Raw genomic sequence first — 11127 nt, 5'->3', positions numbered from 1 at the left:
TTCCTATTTTGTTGTTTTTGAATCATATTTAATCAGGATTGTATCAAGCGCATTCAGATCAGAAGATGAAAAGCACAATTAAAGTGATAGGTAGATCAAGATTGAGGATGAACCTTTGTATGATGCCATTTGAATAATTTTATTTGTATTAGCTTAATTTATAATTTGTAAGTGCTCTTATATGAAATGTGCATGAATATTGATTTTAAAAAATCATGCTTGTGTATCATTCACAATGTCTACAATGCATTTTAGATATAATTATAGTCATTATTTAATATCCTTTGCATTAATAATTTTCATTATATTTGTTGAGTAAATTCATCCAACTCAAAGACTTGAAAGTGACTGAAAAGTAGCTTAAATTTAGAAAAATAGTGTTATAATTATGAGTAATTTAAAATAAATAAATTTATTAAGCACAATTTATTTTTTCTTTTCGTAATAGAGGTCCATAGCATACTTGTCAAATCGGGGATCTCTTTTGACAATGCAGTTCCAATAAATAAGTTCACCAATTAAACAAACTATACTTAAAAAATACCAGTAGCTAAAGCTATAAAGGCTCCGTACAGCTTTTTCAGGTTCATAAGAGCTTTAATTTCATTGTCAACGGAATCCAAAGCTCTTATAGGATTCATCATCATTCATCCACTTGACGACCAGCCCTACTTCAACGGTCCTTCTCATATTAAACATCAGCCAAAGGTTTCAAAGGAGAGTTTTTATGGAAACCTAGAGAAATAGGTATGTTGACGACACAATCTGCCATTATATGCAGATTCCTTTCAGACTCCTGTGCCACCTGAACAGTTGCATTCGTCGAATTATTCTTGACTCTGTATGTTAATTTTACTGTCAGAATTCTTTTCTTTTTACGCTCAAATATTTCAAAAAAGTACTCGTCTTCATAATAAGCGTAGACTCCTTGAGCTATTTTATAGTAGCTTCGTTTGGATTCGTCGATTATTTCGAAACGCTCTCCGATTTTCTGTCCGATCTCGTCTATAGAGTCTTCAAAGAATGCTTGGTCTCCGTTTCCCAGCCTCCGCAAGTCACTTTGCTGTCAACTAGTTCCTGCAATGTGTCTATGGTGACTCGAGAGGCTGGTTGGCCAAGATCGCAGTCATGCTGGCTCGGTAGGAAACTACTAGAAGTATGCAGTAAAGCCAGTACCAGCCAGTTGGAGTAGTCTAATGGCCCAGCCGGTAGGTAGTTTGGGGAGGGAAACGACGAGCAGCATTCCGTACGTGTACAGTATGCTGTTAATTATATCGCCAAACAAGTACATCCCGACGTGTTTCTCGCCTGCAAATAAGGTTGGCTGTTTGTAGTCTTGTTTATTTTAGGTCAGTGATTAGTAACTTCAAGTAGATTTGAACTAGGTACTACTATACTGACTTAAATGAAATTAAGCTGGCCACGTGTGACTTGGGCTCGCACACTGAGAGTTTTGTCCAAGTTTTAAAACTAGCAAGGATGTTACTTTTTTATAGTAAAATAATTTTTAGAATCGGGTAAATAGTAGATACAGTCAAGTGTTAAATTATGAACTGACCCAACGTTTCATAAATATGTACCTAGCACAGGCTTATTGCGATGTAATAAGCGTGGTAACATATACCTACCATTGAACAGATTCACAGAAGTGTAGGTACCTACGATGTTTTCCCTTCGCCGAAAATCGCACGGTAAATTCAAATTTCGCACAAAAATTCCAAACTAATGAGAAAATTATAAAAGCTTGTATTTTTGTCTAACTTCGATCACTGCTAATGATCAAACGAACTAAAAATTTTGTAAATGTACTTAGATAGTTAACCAATGTGATTTGAAACAAAAAGTAGGTACCTAAATTGCTGTAAGCAAAATATTTCCTTTAAAATTTATTTATTACATCGGGACAGATGGCATGCTTCGCGTTTCGGAGGCCAAGACCCTCTTTGGGTCCCTGAGCCAATTAGTTAGTTACCTAGTTATATGAAAAAGTAAATTCATTATATTAGTAGTTATTAGTGTATTACCGGCATATTCATCGTCTTGCTTCTCTAATGCGTCTACATAGCGATTATCGCTTTGGTACTGCAGCAGGTTCATATAGAACGTTGCGAGGCCGTAGAAAATGGCCCCCGTTATCAACAAAACCAACAGCACGGCTATCCACATGTTCAGTCTGCAAATTGATCATAGAGCGAATTGTTATGATTTGTCGCAAGTGATAGAGCTATGGAAAAACAGCATTGGGACCTTTAAAACAGAAGATGGAAAGTCGCCCCTCGTAACCGATGCTCACCAGAACCTTTGCTGCCGCTCGTTGACACGGACACACAATAAGGACCCAGCCGGAATATGTGCACTGCAGACACCGTCACCATGCATACGGGTGGTTAACACCTGTGCCCTACCCTCAGGTACCGCGACTGGTATTTTAAAAATGACGTGTAAAAGTGCCCATAGCGGCCTATTTACTGAATAAATCATGAATTAGAATTTGAATTTTTGACTCTGGTTAGTTACAGTCACCAGCACACCAATATCTGACACAGTCATTATCCATCATCTCAGCCGTAGGACGTCCACTGTAAACATAGGCCTCCCCATAGACCTCAGTTGCTTCGGTTGGCAGCGCTTGCATCCACCGTGAACCCGCGGCTTTAACCAGGTCATCCGTCCATCTCGTTGGTGGACGTCCAACGCTGCGCTTGCTTTTCGGCCCAACGGCCATCTTTTCTCCGTGCTATATGGCCTGCACATTGCACTTCAACGAGCTAATTCGCTTGGCTATGTCGGTGACCCAATAAGGCGCGCATAAATATCTCTGATACTTATCAGATATTTATGCCGGATTTTATGTTTTTCTACCGGCTTATTTTTTGCACGGATTTTTGCACGCTCTGCCGTGACATATTAATGCCGTGACTGTACCTAGGTATGTAGCAGTCGTTTGTCAAAAAATAAGCCGTAGAAAAACAATTAAATCCGGCACATAATCTGCGTCAGCAGGAGATGACATGTGAGTTTTGTTTTTTGTTACTTTTTCTTTTCGATTTTTCTGGTGATTTTGTGTTGCTGTCTTCCAGAAGTTGAACGTGAGCGCTTCGAATCAGACGTCAGAATATCCCACACACAGATACTTGCAACTAAAATACCTACGCGCGACCGGCGACTGTTAGGTATTTAGGTAGTTATTCTTTTCATTGCGCAGCTTAGTCGCTCGCCGTTCAGTGGTTGCCTGTCATTATACGCAGTGGACAGAGAAAACACTCGTCGGGTAAATTATAGAGTCAGCGCTAGAAAATTTCGCCCACACTTCAAAAAATCACCTATAACTGCATTAATTGGAGGGCCAGATTTTTTACCGCTAAGTCTAATTAAGGTACGACTTGAACGGTAGTATAAGGTTTCCAGAGTTGTCGGTGAGCGCTTCAGGGTGAGGAAGGTCCAGCACTGCGAGGTGTAAGGCAACCCCAGGTCTAGTAGCTCCAGGTGGTATGGGGTGTACTGGAGGTTGCCGAGGCGATGTCTGCTTGGCCGTGTACCATCTCGCCGAGGAGACCTGGGGATTCACTTGTGCTGGGTACTACGAGTATAGATAGAGAGACAAGAGTGTAGTAGTGAAGAAGGTCACTTAGGTATACTTACCGTAATACGCTAAGTTTTATGAGTAGCTTATCTGGCATAGACAATGTCTTCAAATTCTTTCGCAAGAGAAAAGAGGATTTACGGGGAGGGGACCATCGAGAGCTGGTTGCGTGAAACATCGAGTGCGAGTGGCGTATGAACTATCGTGCGGATTGCCTATGATATGAACCATTGAGTGCGGGTTCTGGAACATTTGAGTTGCATCTGAGACGATACCGTAGCGGTCACGCATGGTAGGTATGTATGGTACGCGGGGAGTAGGTGATCGTACCTACTGAAAAGGATCCGTTCGCTTGTTTTTGACCCCACTTGTGGTATCAGCGTTCAACGCTTGATACAGTTTCGGTTTGAAGTTCATCTTCTCGGCTACGGTGTTAAGAATCTGGTGAAATGGGCTGATATTAAATGAGAATGACAAAATGGTATCAAAAGAATAAGACTGTCTGTGGAAAGTTCAGTTGTAACCTACCTTCGTTAGTGTCACTACGTAATGCTAATTTACCAGAAAAATCTATTTTCAACTAGGTAATGCATTGACACTATAAAGACCACCACCATTTCTTATGATGGTAAAAAATATGGTCCTCCGAACCGGATAAATGCAAAAAATAAAATGCGTTTGATTCAGTAAAACTCACTTCAATTTCCACGCCACCGATTTTGTGTGTATCGTTGTTTGTCATAACAATCACAGAAGGCACGTGATCCAAGTACACAACGTTCAGTACTTCGCCGTTGAGATTCTTCGTTTTATCTGCGAATATCGGCCTGGTGCCGCAGTTATTATATTATTTAGGAAATTAAACAGCACAGCACCGGTCTGAGTGGAGAGCCGTGGAGGCCTTGGAGGCTTATGTCCAGCTGTGGACGTCTTTCGGCTGACATGATGAACGTAAATGATTTATTGAATCAGGCGTTACTTTGCGGAGGTCCAAATGAACTAAAAGAATTTCCTTGCTCACCCGCGACCTTACCTTTTAGTTCATGATGAAATTCAATAATCTAACAAATTTAGAAGTTGAAAACGCCCGACATTATCATTTCAAAGATGATATATCTCAAAAAAGACTAAAAAGATTTTATTAAACTTATAGCTAAGAACCGTCTCGATAAACTAGCTTAGCTTTCAATTACACTGAAGCTTCCGTACAGTCAGTTTGCAGGTGGTTGTGCATGGTCCACCCGGATTGCTACCACCATCTTGCTCGCTAATCCTGCGTGAAGCAGCAGTGCTTGCACTGTCATGTTTCGGCGTGGAGAGTAGACAGCCGGTGAAATTACTGGCACTTGAGGTAATATCTTAGGCCTTTAGGTTGGCAACGCATCTGCAATCCCCTGGTGTTGCAGGGGTCTATGGGTGGTGGTGATCTCTTTCCATCAGGAGACCCACTTGCTCGTTTGCCATCCAGTCAAATAAATAAATAAAAAAAGTCAAGGGCATAATATCTGTACAGCCATAACATCAAATATTATGGACCTTATGGTAAGTGGCATAAAGGTGGGTATAGACATTTAATTTTTGACACCTTGGTAACGTTCTACATATATGTGCCCTTGGCTGTACAACAGCCAACCGATAGTGTCTTTTTCAACCGCGACATTGGCGGAATTATCGATAGTATCGATGGAGCTATATATTTTTCACCTCAGCACCTCAACGGGCAGGTTTGCTATGAGAAATCAGTGAGCAAAATCGCATTTGCTCACTCCGTGAGACAAAGTAACTTTTTAATTATTTTTTAAAATGCTGAGTACAGTGTTGGGTCTACTCACTGAATTCCAAATATTTGAACTTTACCTACTTTGATCTGTCATTTCACTTCAACTCCAAAAAAGCAAGAGATAGGATCAAATTTGTCGATTACAAACTTAAATTAAATTTGGTATTAAAATATATCGAAATATTTCCAAAATGTAATTTTGCCGATCTTTTAATAAAGTATGCAACCTCGTTGCACGAAAGCAGCTTCTCTTGTTTTTTTTTATAAAAGAATTCCGTATACTGCCTCTACAGTTGGAAAAATATTTGTTAAATTGAATGAATTTTTAACAAATCTAATTATGTTTATGTAATAGAATCTTAATAAAATTCATATTTAAAGGTTAAATTGTTCAACCTTTTCAATTAACTCGAGATGAGGCTTTTTGCAGTATTAAAAATAAGTGTGACATTAGTACAAGAAGTCTCAAATTACAATGCATATTGCATGTTTGAGTATGAGATTTGTATTGTAGCTACTGGACTCTTTTTTATGGTTTTAAATGTGATTATTATATTTGATAATAATCGGATTCTATTTAAATAAAAATGTGTTTTGTTTTGTAAACAGGTAGGGTTTATGTGGTTTTATTCTTATTTACATTTAATTATGTTCTCGCTGCTGAGGTGAAAAATTGTATGTGTCACATGAGACCAAAGTTTTTTTCATCTCGTGTATTTGAATCCCTTGCTGATCTCAGGATTCTAACTAGAATACTTGCTGACGCTCGTGATTCAATTATAGAATCCTTCGCTTACTACTCGGGATTCAAAATCAACACTCGCAACAAAAAACAACTTTGCTCTCTTGTTGCACAAATAACTATTTTTAATTGAACTTTCAATTAAAAAACCGGCCAAGAGGAATATTCCAAGTTTAGGTATATTTTATACCTTAGTCTGCTATTTACTCTTAAACTACTAAGTAAGCGTAAGTTTGATATACTTTACTACCATCCTGAATTATTTTCAATTTTTCGACCCACCGGTTTAGATTTTAGAGGGGTGGGGGACGCTCGATTTTAATGAAAATTCACACTTTAAAGTTAAATATTTTGCAAACAAATCACTGAATCGAAAAATCGTTTTTGCAACCCCATAGTGGTTTTTAAAGACCTATTCAACAATACACCACACTACAAGATTGGATGAGAAAAAAAATCATCCCCACTTTACGTCTATGGGAGGTACTCTAAAAAAATTTTTTTAATTTACATTGAACCATTTATCGACATAGTTTTACATATATATTCGTGCAAAATTACAGCTTTCTAGCATTGATAGTCCTGAGCAAAGCCGCGGACGGGGACAGACAGATAGACAGACATGGCGAAGCCATTTGGCTACGGCACCCTAAAAAACCGCACCCGAATCTTTCACCCATTTGAGAGCACGATGCCACAAAAAACAGACATTGGAGTCAAACTTATACCTAACACTCTTTTTGTGTAAATACTCCCCATTTAGGTCAAGTAAGTACGTGTGTACTACAGCACGGAAAGCAGAAAGAAGGTCGCTGGGCCGAAAGCAGCAGCGCAGCGTAGGACGTCCACCAACGAGATGGACGGATGACCTGGTTCACGGTGGGTGAAAGCGCCTTCCAACCGAGGCAACTGGAGGTCTATGGGGGAGGCCAATGTCCAACAGTGGACGTCCTATGGCTGATATGATGATGATGATGAAAGCACTTATGCAAACAAATCTGCTCAGGTTTGCTCATCATCATCAGATCATCAGCCACTTGCTCATTTGTCATCGTATTCATACAAAAAGTTACCTGTTATAATGAAATCTCCCGTTCCTCCAAATATCCACTCTCCGCGACACGAATACATTTTTTATAGGTTCGGGAACGGTACAGTGGACAGGTCGAACCAGGCTTTGCCCTTAGTAGACCGAGGATCTTCTTATTATGGTAACGGAGGAAGACTATGTTGACGATTCTTTTCCATATGTAGTGGAGGTCGCTATGGAACAGTCTGAAGTCATGGAGCATTATGTATTTTGCTCGTGTGTCCAAGACTCGGTGTCTGAAAAAAACACCGGTCAAAAGCAGACTCAGGCACCGGAGTTTCGTACTCCAGGTAAGTACAGTCGTCATCGCGGCATCCTCGGAGCGGCCAAGGTGATCAAAAGAGTGCATGTGCCGATATTTATGACCACCTTGGCCACTCCGAAATATTCTGATGGCGACTGTACATATATATGAATATCGGGTGTTTGTTAGCAAGCCCTGGTCCCAAAAAATAAGATTTTTTAAGTTTTCTTATTGACTATGTTATAAGAGCTACCTTTATTCCAAATTTTCTTCACCTGGAAGTAGGTAAACCTACCCTTTAAGTTTTGACTCTCCGGCGATTTGTATGGAACTTATGGTTTTTTTTGACGACTGTATCTTTTAATTGTGTTGACACTTAGAAGTTTAATTTTTTCGCTGCTTCAAGAGAAAACAGACTTCAGTTTTTGGCATTAATTATCAGCTTGATAACTCCACGCGTTCCTGAGAAGTTAATTGACCGTCGGAAGGACAGACAGAGAAACACGGAGGATACACATACCTGTCCCCAAATCTAAGCAAACGAGTGGCTTGCAATCCATTTGCGAGTAGAATGACATAAACGTTGCAACCGTCTTTCCTCGCCTGCCGCAGCGCCTCCAGCGTGTAGAAATTTGGAGAAAGGAGGTCTTCATATTCCTCTACTACTATCTATAAAAAATATAATCATGTTAAATTTAAAGGGACAGGCATGACTTAAAGATACAGTTTCAACCATATTTAATGATAACAAAGTGGATAACTCACGTCTGAAATCGAGTTTAGCTCGACTGCTTCGGGCTAATCCGTAACCCTTCGTACGTCGTAACTGATATCAGTCGCGCGAGCAGGCGGTGGCGCGCAATGCGCGTGTTGCAGCAGCCGCCGAGTTACGAAGAATAGGGTTACGGATTATCCCGAAACGTCCCTCTCACTCTCGTATTCAATAATATAAGCATCAGGGGGACAGCAAGATACGAAGTTCGACTTCGTAGTAGTACCTGAGGCCGATATTGTCTAACGCGCGGACGCTTGCTATCGCATTTATTATTTTTATTTCATTCTGTCTAACGGTGTAAAAGAGATGGTGAAAGCGATGGCAAGATCCCGCGCGTTCGCGTTTTCAGATTATCCGATCCGATATCGGTATCGGACGACGATGGTCGACACCCGATAGCCGATACCATATGTGCAGTTTTCACATACCTATATCCGACAAAATCGTTCCGATACGGCCATGTGTTCGCATGGGACTCTGCGCACACAGAGACAATTCAGATACACGTATAGCACACATACAAACATTATCGTCCGACAGCCCACGGGCGTCCGATGGTGCCGCCAACATATCGGAGTCGGCTCCGATATCCGATATCGGACCGGACAATATGAAAGACGGGACATATTTCATACATTTTACTTGCCACGATATCGTATCGGCGTCGGATACTGATATCGGATCCGATAATCTGAAAACGCTCTTAGACAATTAGGCCTCGTCAGAGTCGATACTTTACCATGAGCACACTGACATCTGCGGTGCGTTTAAAAAGGGCGCCCTCGAAAACGTTCAAGTAGACCGCGTCGCAGATTATCGCCACGCAGGTGACGTCGCGGCGGCGAGCCAAGCCGTTCAGCAGGTCTATGAGAACTAACTCCAGGTCCTTGCTCTCTTCCAGGTCTTTGATGATGACAGATGTGTCTGCGTAGACGCTGGAAAGGGGCTTATAAGTACTTAATGGCAGAGACTTGGAAAATAAGCTGTGTGAAGATGTACCTAGTAGGTAACTACAATGGCGGATCCAAGGGGGAGAAACGATTTTGTTATTTTATAATTAACTTAAGTTTCAATGTTGTATTTTATAAAATCTCTAAATAACAACCGCTGGGCTTAGAGTCATGAAATTTGGTATGTACGTAGCTGGACATCTGGAATAACAAATAAGCTACTTTTGATCCCGATATTCCCACGGGATAGGGATAAAATTTCCAAATAACAACCGCTGGCTTAGTCGTGAAATTTGCCATGGGTGTTTAATTTTACGGCAATGAAAACCACGGTGTAATTTTAGGGAATTCTCACGAGAATTTAATCAAATCCCGGTATTTCAATTCAACTGTTGTATCTAATGATTTACGCGTGCGCAGCCGCGGGTAAACGCTAGTACCTTAATAATAGAGTGCATATGCTGATATTTTTACTAACTTGGCCGCTCCGAATATCTGGTGGTGACTGTATACTACAAGTTTATTATTAACCTACTGTGTTTAGGTACTCGCGGCTTCGCACACGTAAATCATTAGGTCCACCAGTAGAATTGAAATTCCGGGATTTTTAAAATTCCCGTGGGAATTCCCTAAAATTAAATCGTTGTTGTCATTGACGTTACATTAAAAACAATCATGGACAAATTTCATGACTCTAAGCCCAGCGGTTGTTGTTTCGAGATTTTATCCTTATCCCGTGGGAAATATCGGAATAAAAAGTAGGCTATGTTTTATTCTAGATGTCTAGCTATCTACATACCAAATTTCATAACTCTACTCCCAGCGGTTATTAGTTCAAGATTTTATCCCTATCCCGTGGGAACATCGAGATAAAAAGGAGCCTATGTGTAACAGCACAATGTCTCTTATTTTCCTCTCTTCTCCTATTTATGTTTTTACTGTGTTTTTGTTGTGATGTAGTGTGTTTTTCTTGTCAATAAATGTTGTGAGTTTGAGTTTATTCCAGAGGTCCAGCTACTTACATACCAAAATTCATGACTCTAAGCCAAGCGATTGCTATTAAGAGATTTTATCCCTATCCGTGAGAATATCGAGATAAAAAGTATCCTATGTTTTAATCCAGGTTAACTAACTTTCATCCAAATTCCGTCCAGCCGTTTCAGCGCGAAGAAGTAACAAACATACTCACAAACTTTCACATTTATAATATTAGTAGGATAGGATATGAATAGCTAGGTAGTTCAAATACAGCACAGATTAACATAACTTACAAATTTCAGTCACTCACCAGGAAGCAAGCAAGACTACACAAACGACACGTTTTAACATGCTGCCACGTCCCTTCTGACCGGAGTTATATATATAAAAGACAAACTACCTAGTCTTAACCCATGGACGCCTGTGATTGACAGGGCTGGTTTAGTATGCAGTTCCAATTACTACCGTACAGTTCACAATTTAGGTTCATTAATAAATAATAAGGTAGATTATTATTGTATCGGCATAGTATACAGGCTTGAAGTTCAGGTTTTGAAAATTCGGGTTATTTCTGCTCAAGATCTAAATACTACGTCGAAAATAATGTCTCTAATTATGCATTTACGCAGTCAGTGTTTTTAAAAACAAAACTAACTTGGGATTTTCTTAGCGCGAGAATCAGTAATATTATTGATTCTCTAGTTCTCAGTAGAAGAAACCAAAAAAATCCAAAATTTGAGGTAATTTTTTTGTCTTATTTTATGCATGTTACTTATCTACAATAATAAAAGACTTATTGTTATCACATACAAAAAAGCGACGATAGAGATAAGGTAAGCCTTTTATATAAACTTTTAATGCAATGCAGTGGCGGATTTATGTTTTTTATGAGTGTAGGCCACTTTATATCCTCCGCCCTATGTAACTTTCTAAAATAATATTTTTTTGAAATCTGCCGCCCCTAGGCCGCGGCCTATACGGCCTA

The 11127-nt window shown here is 39.8% G+C and overlaps 1 protein-coding gene and 1 pseudogene across 1 annotated transcript in view; one reads left to right on the top strand and one right to left on the bottom strand.

The window, feature by feature from the left end:
- The window catches only part of LOC141427925 (beta-1,3-glucosyltransferase-like), a 111754-nt gene that overhangs the window by 26090 nt on the left and 74537 nt on the right, over nucleotides 1-11127 (top strand). The gene's annotated exons all lie outside the window — the stretch shown is intronic.
- Nucleotides 422-10496, bottom strand: LOC141427923 (glutamate receptor 1-like; annotated as a pseudogene).

This window comes from Choristoneura fumiferana, chromosome 5 (genome assembly GCF_025370935.1).
Source record: "Choristoneura fumiferana chromosome 5, NRCan_CFum_1, whole genome shotgun sequence".
Classification (NCBI taxonomy): Eukaryota; Metazoa; Arthropoda; class Insecta; order Lepidoptera; family Tortricidae; genus Choristoneura; species Choristoneura fumiferana.
Note: the sequence above shows the minus strand (reverse complement) of the source record. Positions and strands in the feature narration are given on the sequence as shown.